Raw genomic sequence first — 15195 nt, 5'->3', positions numbered from 1 at the left:
CAGTATGTTGTTACTTCGGCATCATTTTGAAACGTGTATTACAATTAAATCACGGTCAAATATGTCCATCTTGTTGTAGTTCTAGCCCTCTTGCCAGCGCTCCTCTCTCTAGTTTAGCATACTCAGCCCGACTCAGCCCTGTTTGTTGGCCCCGATAGAACCACAATTTTCTAGGGCCAGAAAAGAGGGGAAAAAGTGGCCCCGCGCCGTGCCGCGCCGGAACGAGGCCTAGTGGAAGCACAACCAAAAAAGGGGACGGCACGACACGGCACGCTTAAAGCGAGCTACGCGCTGCAATGGAAATGCGCCATTAGTCTGCAACCATAACCTCCTCCCGAGGAGGTTAGCCGCTTGAGCCGTTAGCCCAAGTTTTCCCTGAAGTCAGCCGGCTAAGCGAAAATCCAGCTTCGTAGTACAGGCCTCTGGTGTGTGTGTGTGTGCGTGTGTGTGTGTGTGTGTGTGTGTGTGTGTGTGTGTGTGTGTGTGTGTGTGTGTGTGTGTGTGTGTGTGTGTGTGTGTGTGTGTGTGTGTGTGTTACTATTGTGTCAGAGCAAATGTGTACTGAAACCTTTTCTGTGGCTGTGTCTCTATCAACTAATCAAGATGTTCATAATAAGTTCAAATTTGATTGATTACCGTAACCAGATTTTTTTCTTATTCATTAGATGTTTGATTCTGATTTTCTTTATTAAGCCGTATGGGTTCAACAGGAGAACTTGTGTTGGCTGAAGAGTTGTCACACATCAAACACCTGAGGTGATGTCACCTGCAGGGACCATGCCACACAGCATCATCAGCATTGTTTTCAGTCCTGCAGTGTGGGTGTGTGTGTGTGTGTGTGTGTGTGTGTGTGTGTGTGTGTGTCTGTGTGTGTGTGTGTGTGTGTCTGTGTGTGTGTGTGTGTGTGTGTGTGTGTCTGTGTGTGTGTGTGTGTGTGTGTGTGTGTGTGTGTGTGTGTGTGTGTATATTTCTTCTCAGTCTCTGACAGCTCAACAAATCCCTGTTATGATAGCTCAAGTCAACACAGTGTGGAGGAATGTGCATCTGCAGCACATCACGTCTATTCACACACAGGAAAGTGTGGGTCATTTGAATAGAGATTCACAGATGTATCTCAATATCTCAGATATTTAATGCCGGTGTTTACTGATGAAATGTCAAGTAGGTGCAACAAATGTTCAGTTTAAAGAGTATAATCTATAAAGGCTGGAATACAGTATGTTCTTCAGAATCAGAATACCTTTATTAGTCCCAGAGAGGGGACATTTGCATCGTTACAGCAGGAAAGAGCCACAGACAGCTTAATCAACAGGGAAACAGAGAAGTAATACTTTTAAGTATAAATATCAATAAACACATGTTTAAATACACATAAGTAGGAGAATCTATATAAATATTGACATGTTCTCTTAACTTTCTCTGACGTTCAATGATTGTGATATACTCATTGGTCATGCCACCTCTCATGGGATGGATACATAGACTGTTTGGATGTATATAATCAAAGGCTCAGACAGAAGTCACAGTTAAACGTTGTTAAGTTAGCAGATAAAGACAAAGTGCGGTCCAAAGTGGAGTTTATTCAATATGAGATAAATGAACAACCTCAGGGTCATGAAGTCTGTCAGCAGTCTGAAACACAGACTGGTTTAAAGATTAGATAACTTAATCCTTTTTTCAGTTGAACCTGTTCTTTTTACTGAGCAGAGCTAAAAAGATTACAAATCTTAGAATTGACTCGGAAGTGAAAGCAAGTTTGAGTCACGACATTTGTTTTGACTTCAAGTCATAAAATTACTACAGCTTTAATTTTGTTGAAACTCAGATTTTGAGGTCGGGCTGGGTATATTTTCCCAACTTGCCGAGTTGGACAAATCGGATTGAAGGGGGCTTTCTGTAAAATGTCCTAATGGAAACTCTGAAATTCCGCGCACCAGGAGTTAAGTAGGCCTACTGACAAACATAATAACTGAAAGTGGAATATATTATTCTGAAATGGGCTGTTCTGCATGAGAACTTTTACTTTTTATATTTTAAATATATTTTTATGCTGAACTTGTTATTACTAGTTTTACTTAACCCTCCTATTATCTTCATTTTCCCCCCCTTACTTTGGTGTTCGCGGTCAAATTGACCGGTCCTGTTTCAACTGCTATTACATTAACACAAAAACCATTAATCATCACCAAATTTCATTTAACACCCTTTCAAACTGTAAATATTGTATCAGACTACTGGTATACAGTACATGAAAAACTGCAGTACATATACAAAGAATAGACACTGAACATGTATTGCGTGTGCCAGGTGTGATCCATGTGGGGGGATGGGCACATAAGAGCGGGAAATGTGTCAAATTGTTCTGTGTGTGTGTGTTTGTGTGTGCCAGGTGCGATTCACATGGGGGGATTGGGCACATAAGGGGGGGGGGGAACACATCTAGAATGTGTGTGTGTGTGGGTGGGTGTTTGTGTGTGAGGATTTTTTTAAATCACCAGGTAATGCTAAAAAACATAACATTTATATTGTATGACAAAGTGTTAATTTAATATCTCTGGCTAGCTATAGCTACTTGCTAACGGTTTAGCTTACCCGCGTGATTCAAAGTAACGTAGCTGTAATTTATGCTTTGCTTACATGTTCGCATAACTTGGAAGTTTACTTACATTTACATACCTTGTTTACTTGGCGCAAGTGGTGGCTCTGGGGTTGTTGTGTGAGCCATCACTTGAGAATTGTCGTCTTTTTTAAGAAAAAAATTTCTTATGTCCATCTTCAAAAACTCCGAGTCCGACTGACAGTTTAAACATTGTCACAGGATAGGTACCTGTCAGCCAATAAGACACGTTTATTTCCATGCAACTCTCTGGTGATTGGTCTGGTGTCTTGCCTCTGTTGCATCCACTGAACACGGGAAATTACAATCCTGCCGTCCTCTCTAGTGTCATGATGAGAGTAGTTATACATATCCCCTTTCCATCACATTAGTATGCATAAAAAGTGACAGGTGGTGTGACAGGTCACTCCTACTACTACTTATGCTAATTACCTCCTTTGATATGCTAATGAGCCCCTTGGTTCGAGGTGTTATCACATGTAGGTGTGATATCACAGATAGGTGTGATATCCTTTGATGTGAGGGGGGTGAGGTGTTGTAACATGTAGGTGTGATATCACACCGGCATGTTATAAGCCTTTGATGTCAATCTAATTAGCCCCTTTGATGTCAGTCCTTTGATGTAAGGGGGGTGAGGTGTTATAACATGCCGGTGTGATATCACACCGGCGTGTTATAAGCCTTTGATGTCAATCGAATTACCCCTTTGATGTATGTCCTTTGATCAGTGTTTGTAACTAGTGTTAATTAAGGTAGTCTCTTTGAAGTTGTGTGAGACTGTCTCGCACCCCGTTCCCCTCCCACCCCGTCCCCCTTCCTTTTGCTGTGATGCCAGAAGATAGTGAGGGGTGGAGTTAGGTAAAAAAAAAGAAATCCGTGCAAGCTAGATAAAAAACCAGTCATTTCCACTCACCAAGTCACCTGAACTTTCAAAAAAGAAAATGGCAGAGACGCATCGATATGGGTTTAATCAGCGAGATGCCTGTGACAACTTACCGCCATCCGTCGGGAGCGCCAGTCAAGAAACGGATGCAGTATCTGTGCCGTGTTCAAACCCCTCCGTCTGAGGCTCTTCATGAAAAATGGAGTTTGGAAAATGGAGATGTTTGGGGTTATGTGTTCAACTATATGGCGAATGAACTACATTTCTACAATCTGAAGAATGGAGAAACGTATGGACCCCGCAGTGTTAAAGCGACGTTGACCTCAACAGATTGGGCTGTGTTAACTCTGGTGTCTTCCAGAGATCTCCGTGCAACCGTTGTATCAGAAAAAGCAGTGCATAAAGAAACCATCGTGGATGCATTGTGGAGTCGTTCAGGCATCGTACGTGCAATGTCCATGAAACCTGCATCAAAAAGCAAAGAAACGCAAACTGGGGTCGAGATCAAAGAAGAGTTCTCACCGCAACCCCTCAATGTGGAAGAAGAGGAAGCATGCTAACCTCGGCTAACAAGAAAAATACTCAAATGACAAACATAGCAAGTATGCGTTCTTACCAACAACGTAAAGACATCCAATCCTCCCTGTGAATAGTGAGTTGTAACCGTGTTGGTCCTAGTAAACAGTCTACAGAAGAAGTAGAGTCACATTCTTAAATAACATCTATTTAGGTGTTGTGCACACGGGAACGTTTGCGTTTATGCACAGTATGCGTTTTCAAAAAAGTCTTCCGTTCACATGCATTCGTTTCATTTAACGTGTCTGTTCAAACGAGACCGCTGGAAACGCTGTAGTACATATGCCGGGACTGTAAGTGGCGCTATACTTCCACACGAGACCGCTCGAAAGCGCTGGACACGCTGTAGTACATATGCCGGGACTGTAAGTGGCACTGTAACTTCCGCCACAAAATACACCAAAAGCAGTGAAGAAGACCCCGGAGCAGCCCGGAGCAATGTTGCCATGGCTACCCTTCTGTTTATGCCCCGCGGTGGATTTAGCAACATGTAGTAGTTCATGTAATTCTCCATGTCCACTTGTTGCTGATGGTTGTGGTAGAGGAGCTGTAGATTTTGCACTAACATCTGCAGCATGGTCAGTAGCAGTAGCACTAGCAGTAGCTACTGACAGGAGGAAGTGTGTGTGGCCATTGATGGTATTCAGCGGGATATAGTAATTTCCTCAGCATGTAAATATATGGATAAATGCAACGGGGAAGTTAACTGAAAGAAACCGAATCTGTGGATATTGCATCGACCGACCAAGAAGCACGTCTCCGTGGAGAGGACGCGCTCAGAAAGAGAGATATTCTCTACAAACACCGGGTGAGATCGCTCCTCTGGGACACGCCGGTCCTCGTGTTTCCTTTTTTTGTGTGGATTATAGCCTGAATAGGCCTACAAACATTTCTCTTTTTGCCGCCGACGGGCGCAGGAGCAATGAACAATAATGGCCTGGATTAGGCAGTAAAGACAATTTTGGTGTATCGCAGAGCGGACTGTTTAATTTTATTTGTGTTGTTTGGCTGGAAAATTGTCAATATAATGGATCAATGCATGAAATCTGACTCTGTTTATTTTGTTTAAGGAGTATATTGGGTGTTAACAATTCTGATTTGCCTTTTATAATATTATTTCAATCAAGAACCCCTTGTGCGTTTAATTAACACAGCTATTTTTGATAGTTGATCGTTACAGATGGCTACTGGCCATGCTACAGCAGTGAGCAGCAGAGGCGGGGAGAGGTGGGGCTATCGTTATTTTTTCAGGAAATATTCGTATAGAGGCGATTACACGGACTCGTTTGACCCCCCAGAGAGTTTCGTTTGCAAATCTATCCACCTTGGGACCCGTTATCGTTTGTGGGGTCCGTTTGTTACGGCCTCGTGTAAATAATAGGGCTATACGTAAGAGAAACTATGCAGATACAAGCCGTTTTGTCCTCGTGTAAACGGCACCTTAGACAAAGTATTTCATTTTTTCTAGTTTTAACTTTTTGCATACATAAACGTGTATCTTACAGCTGCAGCAAAAAGCAAAGAAACGCAAAACTGTGGTCTGGATGTGTGAAACTGTCTCCCATCACACCCCTCCCCTCCCACCCCTCCCCTCCCCCAGCCTGTCACCTCCTGATTTTGCTATCAGCCATTAATTTGCACTCACTAATGGCGCATTTCCACTACACGGCCTCGCTCTGCCTCGCTCGGTATGGCTAGGCCTCGTTAGGACTGGCTCACTTTATGGCGCATTTCCATTACAGTTTAGGAACTGGGGTAGTATCTATAGTAACGCAGTGTAGGCGGAGCCATGACGTCATCTTCAATGAGAACCCCAGAAAAACAACACAGCCGTTAGCTGTTAGCACTCAGAGCTCACAGCTCCTCATATATGTTCAGAAACTAGACAAAAGTTAAACAAGTACAAACCACAGACTGCCTGTGTCATGGCGAATACAGTCGCTGGTTTATTTATGTCTGTATAGGCCGTTGTTGTGAGTGTGGACGGTCGGAGCATATACTGCGTTAGCTTAGCCAATCTCCATTTAGAAAACACGCATTTTAAAAGGTTTTCGCCTGCCGTCTGTCTGCAGACTTGTCAAATCATTAATTCATGGTTTTTACTAACCGGTATCAGTATGTTGTTACTTCGGCATCATTTTGAAATGTGTATTACAATTAAATCACGGTCAAATATGTCCATCTTGTTGTAGTTGTAGCCCCCTTGCCAGCGATTCTCTCTCTAGTTTAGCATACTCAGCCCGACTCAGCCTCGTTGTTCCTGGCCCTAGAACCACGATTTTATGGGGCCAGAAAAACTGTGAATTAGGACCCGCTAGCCGGTACTAGGCCAAGTGGAAACGCAACCAAAGACGGGCCGCTGACGTCACAGCTCTCTTAAACGGGGCTCCGCGCTGTAGTGGAACCACGCCATAAATCACCTAAAACTTTTATTGTCCTCTCTAAATTAGATTAGTTTTTAATATGATTTGTGTTAACTAAGGATGTTCTCTTTAGTTGTATGGCTTGCGAACTAATGTTTAATTACTTTATTAACTACAACGAAGTCTTTTTTGAAGAGGAAAATAATAATTCAAAGATCTTAATCCCCCCTTGATCTTGTATTTGTAATGTTTAATTACTTCACACAACTATTAAAGAATCCCTATATGAAGTTACATGAGGCTGGGTTGGGGTAATATTAGAATTAGCTGTATGTAGCAAAAAAGAAAAGTTTTTAAAAATGTTTTTTCTCATCCTGCTATATTCCTTGCTTTTGTTTGTGTTACTAAGATACTTTTAGATACACTTTGAAGTGTGCAACACTTTACAACTGATAGAATAGTACTTTGTAAGGAATTCGGTTTCTTGGTAGAATATAAAGTACTTTGTAAGGAATTGGGTTTCTTAACAATCCTGCTCCACCAATAAATCACTTAATCTGCTACTTCCAGGCAAAGCTTTAAAACTTGTATCGTATATTAAGTCATGTCTTGGCAAAAATGAGAGTCCTGGGTGCTTTAAAACATTTCTTAGAACATTTTGATATATTCAAACACATAATGAACTGCAATGACTCTGGCTCACTGCTGCATCAAATTTATTTTACACTGTTGTGAGGACAAGACTGTGAGACTCTCAGACCCTTTGTTGTCAATCTAATTAGCCTTGGTCTATAAAAAAGTCACCTACTACTTTTATTTGTCCTCTCTAAATTAGATTTAGGGTTTTTAAAATTCTGAAAAGGCGTGTTGTGAGGGGGAAAAAACAGATGTATGTATGCGGTTTTGAATGGTGGCTGGTTGATGAAAACTGATCCAAAATAAGGGGTCAGGAATAATATGGCTTGAAATATGAGCAATCATGTTAATAGCTACAGATACGGTAAAGTACTACAACAACAACATAGGAGTGCTTATATTGTATGTTGTAAAAGCAGGACAAACAAATAAATAAAATGCTGCATTGTTTTTGAAACAAGAACCATATGCCCAAGGCATTTCTACATTTAGATGACATGTTCAGAACTCAGTACATTTGAACCAATAACTAATTTAACCATCAACATCAATTTAAGTGCACACAGCAGTGCAAACAAACAAAAAACAGGCTTGTGTGCATCAGACAACTCAAATGACTCCATTTTAACCATATTTAGAATGTCCTCATTTTAACTAAAGTAATGTAACCTAAGTGGAGCCAACCTAAGGAGTGGGCACAGTCAGGGACTAGCTTACTTTTTAACATTCTACTCAAAGGGCCCGTAAATATTATCTCCGCCAATATGCTATATTAAAATATCATTAAAAAAAAAAAAACTCACAGTATTTCATGTTGAAATGATCAAGGAAAAGCCAGTCAATGTTATGTTAACACAAACAAAAGTTCTGTTTTATATGTTGAAATACAATTTAAAAAACAACGATATAGTATTTTCAAGTCTTACTTTAGTATGGCAAATTTAAGAATAAGTCACATTAAAGTTTGTCATGATTTTCCGTAAAAAAGTCAAGTATAGTTTGTCAAAAGAATATGAAAAAAGTCATTTTGTAGAGTAGTATGTTGAAAATCTCAGGCCACATTTACACGAGAACGACACGGCTTGTATCTGCATAGTTTCTCTTGCGTATAGCCCTATTATTTACACGAGGCCATAACAAACGGACCCCACAAAAGATAACGGGTCCCAAGGTGGATAGACTTGCAAACGAAACGCTCTGGGGGGTCAAACGAGTCCGTGTAATCGCCTCTATAAGAATATTTCCTGAAAAAATAACGATAGCCCCACCTCTCCCCGCCTCTGCTGCTCACTTCTGTAGCATGGCCAGTAGCTACTGTCAGTAGCTACTGCTAGTGCTACTGCTACTGACCATGCTACAGATGTTAGTACAATATCTACAGCTCGACCATGCTACAGATGTTAGTGCACACTGTGCATAAACGCAAACGTTCCCGTGTAAAAGCAGCCTCAGTGTTTAACTGAACACACCTACATGTGATAACACCTCGAACAAAGGGGTCATTAGCATACAAAGGGGGGTCACTAGCATAAGTAGGGGAAAGGTGCTACGAAAATGAACTTTAAGGAGGGGGAACTTGTAAGAATTTCCAAGTTGAGAGGGGGTCTTTGATAAAAAATATGAACAGAGTTATACCGACTAATTATTTACGGTGTCCGAACGCATACCTCGTCAACCACCTGTTTACAAACTCAAAGATTATGATGGAGAAGAGATCAAGGGGACTTTTTATGAGAAAGAGTTACAAAAAGTGAAGGTATCTCGTGACAAGGCTTTTCAAGTTGAGAAAATTCTGAAAAGGCATGTTGTGAGAGGGAAAAAACAGATGTATGTATGCTGGAAGAACTGTCAACCTCAAGTCAGCCAGCTGGAAGGTGAGAGAGGGGGGCAGCTGAAACATCTGCAATATCTGCAACACATGCAACATCTGCAACACATGCAACATCTGCAACACGTGCAACATCTGCAACACATGCAACATCTGAAACATCTTAAACACATGCAACATCTGAAACACATGCAACATCTGAAACATCTTCTCTTACTTTTGGATACAGTTTTATGTTTGTCAACTTTACAACTGGTAGAAAGTTAAGTACTTTTTTCTGAACAGATTTTCTTTAAGACTGTGACTCTTAAAGGCATTTTTAGTAAGACAATCCAGTTTTCTGGAAATAACTTAAATGATTTTTGTTTTTTTCTCCTACAAAGATACTTATAGTTACACTTTAATGGATGCAAAACTTTATAACTTGGTAAAATATTCATTAATTTGTAATGAAATGAGTTTCTTAAAGAATCAAACTCTAAATGGAGAGTTTGTGATTTTAACACTGTTTCGATGAAACAATGCGGTTTTGATAACTTAACTTGACTAACATTACTTTTTAAATATATGTTTTTAGATGCTTTACTTTGATTTCTTTCATGTTATTTTAACACAACATTACTTTTTTCATATTTTTCAACATACTGTGATATTTGTTTTTTTCTCCTTTTTCCATTATATTTTTGAAAAACTACACAGTGATTTTTATCAAAATACAACATGCAACTAATACATTATACAATATTACGACTTTTTGCGATATTTTCAACACAATATACTTGTACCTTTTTTTTTGTAGGGCTTCAGGATATTTGGCATGTCATGCATAAAACCGGTGTCATCTTTCCTGAAACTGACGTGCTGTCCGTTTTACAAACAAGTTATTTTTCTGCTTCTTCACACTCTGAATTTTCCTCCCCCGTCCCTCTTCCTTCAGCCATCACAACAACAATCAAGTCAGATCTGTCAAATTAAACACCTCTTCCCAAAGCGTGACTTCCCTATTGAGGGCAGTAGGGCCTAACCCGAGTGGCCAAATATACTAACATGCAGAACGTATGGTATGTTTGAAAAAGACTAACCATTTATCCAGTTCAAGCTGTCTTTAAGATGTGACATCGCGCTCTGACTTTTTCCCCGTAAAATCGTGACAAACTATTACTTATTCTTAAATTTGACCTCTTGCTGCTTGGTTGAAAATGATAGATGAAAAAGAACTTTTTAAAAAGAGTCAAACAGCGAGGGACATTATACGTGTGAAAGAAACTCTCATTTCTACAGATGACTCCCCCCACTCAACGCAATAAGTCCCACCCCACTCAGCAAATCATCGAAAACTAAGGACCCCACTAAGACGACCGTTGAAAACTAGCCATGGATCTGAGAAAAACCAAGTCTGATGTAGCCTACCCTTATTATCACCAGGATAACGGATATGGGCTTAATGACTGGATGTTACAAAGTAAGGGAGAGGATGTTCCCGAAGAAGAGCTTTCCTCTATATCATATCCATGTAAGGTCTTTAGGACAAAAGAGGACTATGATAAAATGACATATGAAGAATATCTTTCTTTAAAAGATGGTATTATAGATAACCTTTATAGAAACAATATATCTCATACAACTCGCCAAGATCGCAAACGACAATTAGCAGAAAAGAAAAGCAAAAGTAAAGAAAACCGAAGAAAAAGAAAAAGCAAAATGAAAAGGAGAAGAAAAATGAAAAGCAAACGCAGAATGCGAATGAAAAGAAAAGGGACAATAGGACGGAAAAAGACAAAAGAAGGAAGGTGAAAAGAAAAAGGAACAAAGTGAAGAAATTTCAACTAACTATAGAGGATGCTGATAGTGTTGTAGAGCCATTACCGGATCATAATAATCTTATAGATCATCTACCGCTAACCGACTGCTGCAAATGTGTTGAACAAATACCAAAAGCAATGGCAGAGCTTTGCTTCAATATAATGAGAGAAAAAGCACGATACTATGGAATTTCCCAAATTGGCGACAGTGCCAGAACATGTATTAAAAGACTGTTGGAGGATCTCTATTCTAGTATCGGTTGTCATTACAGCGAAGGATATGCCAAAACGTGTGACGATATAGACAAAGCTTTTGAAGACAATTATATGGTACCCGTCCTTACAGCTAAACAAATCCTATGCCAGGTATTCAACAGACCACAAGAAGCACAAGAAGCCCCAGAAAGGATTACATTCAGAGCTAATAATGGTGAAACCGAAGAAGAAGCAAAGCAGATTATAATCGTTGCGGGTGAAAGGATAGAGAATTTGCAAGTGATGTTAATGCACTTATCTGATATAAAAAATGCATTCATTTACTTCCAAGAGACCCCTAAACATCTACTTGGGCAATGTGAATTGAACGATAAACCGATCACTGTAAATGAAACGCGGAGAGAAGCAGCAGTGCAAATCGTTAAGTCTTGTATGTACCTTGTATGCACTACGACATTAACTTGGTAAAATGTAATATGTCTTTCTGAAAATGTGGCGAATGTTGTGTTTTCAATTAAACAACCATAACAAATGAAAATGTGTTTTATTTTTGCTTTCATATATAGTAATAGTATTAACTCCTTTGACTAGACTGTACTAAAATAAGACGTTTCACTGTTAAATAAAAATGGAAGTAGAAAATCGAGATAATGATGAGGTTCGTTATGTATCCAGTAACTATGAACAGCAGTTGAAAATGTTATTTAACCCTTTAACTCTAATTGACAAATCTAAAATAGCCTCTAGCTTATCTATAAGTGATGATTGTGTTTAAACACAATCAACACTTATAGATAAGTGCATTAACATGGAAGAAAGTCATAGTATAGTTTGACAAAAAGATCTTGAAAAAGTCATGACATTGTGTGTTGAAATGGTTTTGAAAAAACACATCAGTATTTTAAAAAGTAAAATTGTATCAAGTGCATCAGACAACTCAAATTACTCCATTTGAACCATATTATAAATAAGTAAAGAATGGTCATAGTATATAGCAGGACTGTTTAATAGTTTTCGGTGTTTCAAAATCTAAATCTAATTTAGAGAGGACAAATAAAAGTAGTAGGTGACTTTTTTATAGATCAAGGCTAATTAGATTGACAACAAAGGGTCTGAGAGTCTCACAGTCTTGTCCTCACAACAGTGTAAAATAAATTTGATGCAGCAGTGAGCCAGAGTCATTGCAGTTCATTATGTGTTTGAATATATCAAAATGTTCTAAGAAATGTTTTAAAGCACCCAGGACTCTCATTTTTGCCAAGACATGACTTAATACACGATACAAGTTTTAAAGCTTTGCCTGGAAGTAGCATATTAATGGCGCGTTTCCACTACAGCGCGGAGCACGGTTTAAGAGGGCTGTGACGTCAGCGGCCCGTCTTTGGTTGCGTTTCCACTTGGCCTAGTACCGGCCGGCGGGTCCTAATTCACAGTTTTTCTGGCCTCATAAAATCGCGGGTCTAGGGCCAGAGACAACGAGGCTGAGTCGGGCTGAGTATGCTAAACTAGAGAGAGCATCGCTGGCAAGGGGGCTACAACTACAACAAGATGGACATATTTGACCGTGATTTAATTGTAATACACGTTTCAAAATGATGCCGAAGTAACAACATACTGATACCGGTTAGTAAAAACCATGAATTAATGCTTTGTCAAGTCTGCAGACAGACGGCAGGCGAAAAAACCTTTTAAAATGCGTGTGTTCTAAATGGAGATTGGCTAAGCTAACGCAGTATATGCTCCGACCGTCCACACTCACAACAACGGCCTATACAGACATAAATAAAGCAGCGACTGTATTCACCATGACACAGGCAGTCTGTGGTTTGTACTTGTTTAACTTTTGTCTAGTTTCTGAACATATATGAGGAGCTGTGAGCTCTGAGTGCTAACAGCTAACGGCTGTGTTGTTTTTCTGGGGTTCTCTGAAGATCATGTCACGGCTCCGCCTACACTGCGTTACTATAGATACTACCCCAGTTCCTAAACTGTAATGGAAATGCGCCATAAAGTGAGCCAGTCCTAACGAGGCCCAGCCATACCGAGCGGGGCCGAGCGAGGCCGTGTAGTGGAAACGCGCCATAAGTGATTTATTGGTGGAGCAGGATTGTTAAGAAACCCAATTCCTTACAAAGTACTTTATATTCTACCAAGAAACCGAATTCCTTACAAAGTACTATTCTATCAGTTGTAAAGTGTTGCACACTTCAAAGTGTATCTAAAAGTATCTTAGTAACACAAACAAAAGCAAGGAATATAGCAGGATGAGAAAAAACATTTAAAAAAACTTTTCTTTTTTGCTACATACAGCTAATTCTAATATTACCCCAACCCAGCCTCATGTAACTTCATATAGGGATTCTTTAATAGTTGTGTGAAGTAATTAAACATTACAAATACAAGATCAAGGGGGGATTAAGATCTTTAAATTATTATTTTCCTCTTCAAAAGAGACTTCGTTGTAGTTAATAAAGTAATTAAACATTAGTTCGCAAGCCATACAACTAAAGAGAACATCCTTAGTCAACAGGTGGAGCAGGATTGTTAAGAAACCCAATTTGTGATGGGAGACAGTTTCACACATCCAGACCACAGTTTTGCGTTTCTTTGCTTTTTGCTGCAGCTGTAAGATACACGTTTATGTATGCAAAAAGTTAAAACTAGAAAAAATGAAATACTTTGTCTAAATAGATGTTATTTAAGAATGTGACTCTACTTCTTCTGTAGACTGTTTACTAGGACCAACACGGTTACAACTCACTATTCACAGGGAGGATTGGATGTCTTTACGTTGTTGGTAAGAACGCATACTTGCTATGTTTGTCATTTGAGTATTTTTCTTGTTAGCCGAGGTTAGCATGCTTCCTCTTCTTCCACATTGAGGGGTTGCGGTGAGAACTCTTCTTTGATCTCGACCCCAGTTTGCGTTTCTTTGCTTTTTGATGCAGGTTTCATGGACATTGCACGTACGATGCCTGAACGACTCCACAATGCATCCACGATGGTTTCTTTATGCACTGCTTTTTCTGATACAACGGTTGCACGGAGATTGCAAGGAAACACGAGGACCGGCGTGTCCCAGAGGAGCGATCTCACCCGGTGTTTGTAGAGAATATCTCTCTTTCTGAGCGCGTCCTCTCCACGGAGACGTGCTTCTTGGTCGGTCGATGCAATATCCACAGATTCGGTTTCTTTCAGTTAACTTCCCCGTTGCATTTATCCATGCTGAGGAAATTACTATATCCCGCTGAATACCAGCAATGGCCACACACACTTCCTCCTGTCAGTAGCTACTGCTAGTGCTACTGCTACTGACCATGCTGCAGATGTTAGTGCAAAATCTACAGCTCCTCTACCACAACCATCAGCAACAAGTGGACATGGAGAATTACATTAACTACTACATGTTGCTAAATCCACCGCGGGGCATAAACAGAAGGGTAGCCATGGCAACATTGCTCCGGGCTGCTCCGGGGTCTTCTTCGCTGCTTTTGGTGTATTTTGTGGCGGAAGTTACAGCGCCACTTACAGTCCCGGCATATGTACTACAGCGTGTCCAGCGCTTTCGAGCGGTCTCGTGTGGAAGTACAGCGCCACTTACAGTCCGGCATATGTACTACAGCGTTTCCAGCGGTCTCGTTTGAACAGACACGTTAAATGAAACGAATGCATGTGAACGGAAAACCTTTTTGAAAACGCATACTGTGCATAAACGCAAACGTTCCCGTGTGCACAACACCTAAATAGATGTTATTTAAGAATGTGACTCTACTTCTTCTGTAGACTGTTTACTAGGACCAACACGGTTACAACTCACTATTCACAGGGAGGATTGGATGTCTTTACGTTGTTGGTAAGAACGCATACTTGCTATGTTTGTCATTTGAGTATTTTTCTTGTTAGCCGAGGTTAGCATGCTTCCTCTTCTTCCCAATGAGGGGTTGCGGTGAGAACTCTTCTTTGATCTCGACCCCAGTTTGCGTTTCTTTGCTTTTTGATGCAGGTTTCATGGACATTGCACGTACGATGCCTGAACGACTCCACAATGCATCCACGATGGTTTCTTTATGCACTGCTTTTTCTGATACAACGGTTGCACGGAGATCTCTGGAAGACACCAGAGTTAACACAGCCCAATCTGTTGAGGTCAACGTCGCTTTAACACTGCGGGGTCCATAAGTGTCTCCATTCTTCAGATTGTAGAAATGTAGTTCATTCGCCATATAGTTGAACACATAACCCCAAACATCTCCATTTTCCAGATTCCATTTTTC

This window comes from Trematomus bernacchii, unplaced genomic scaffold, assembly GCF_902827165.1.
Source record: "Trematomus bernacchii unplaced genomic scaffold, fTreBer1.1, whole genome shotgun sequence".
Taxonomy (NCBI): domain Eukaryota; kingdom Metazoa; phylum Chordata; class Actinopteri; order Perciformes; family Nototheniidae; genus Trematomus; species Trematomus bernacchii.
This window is presented reverse-complemented; position numbering follows the sequence as displayed.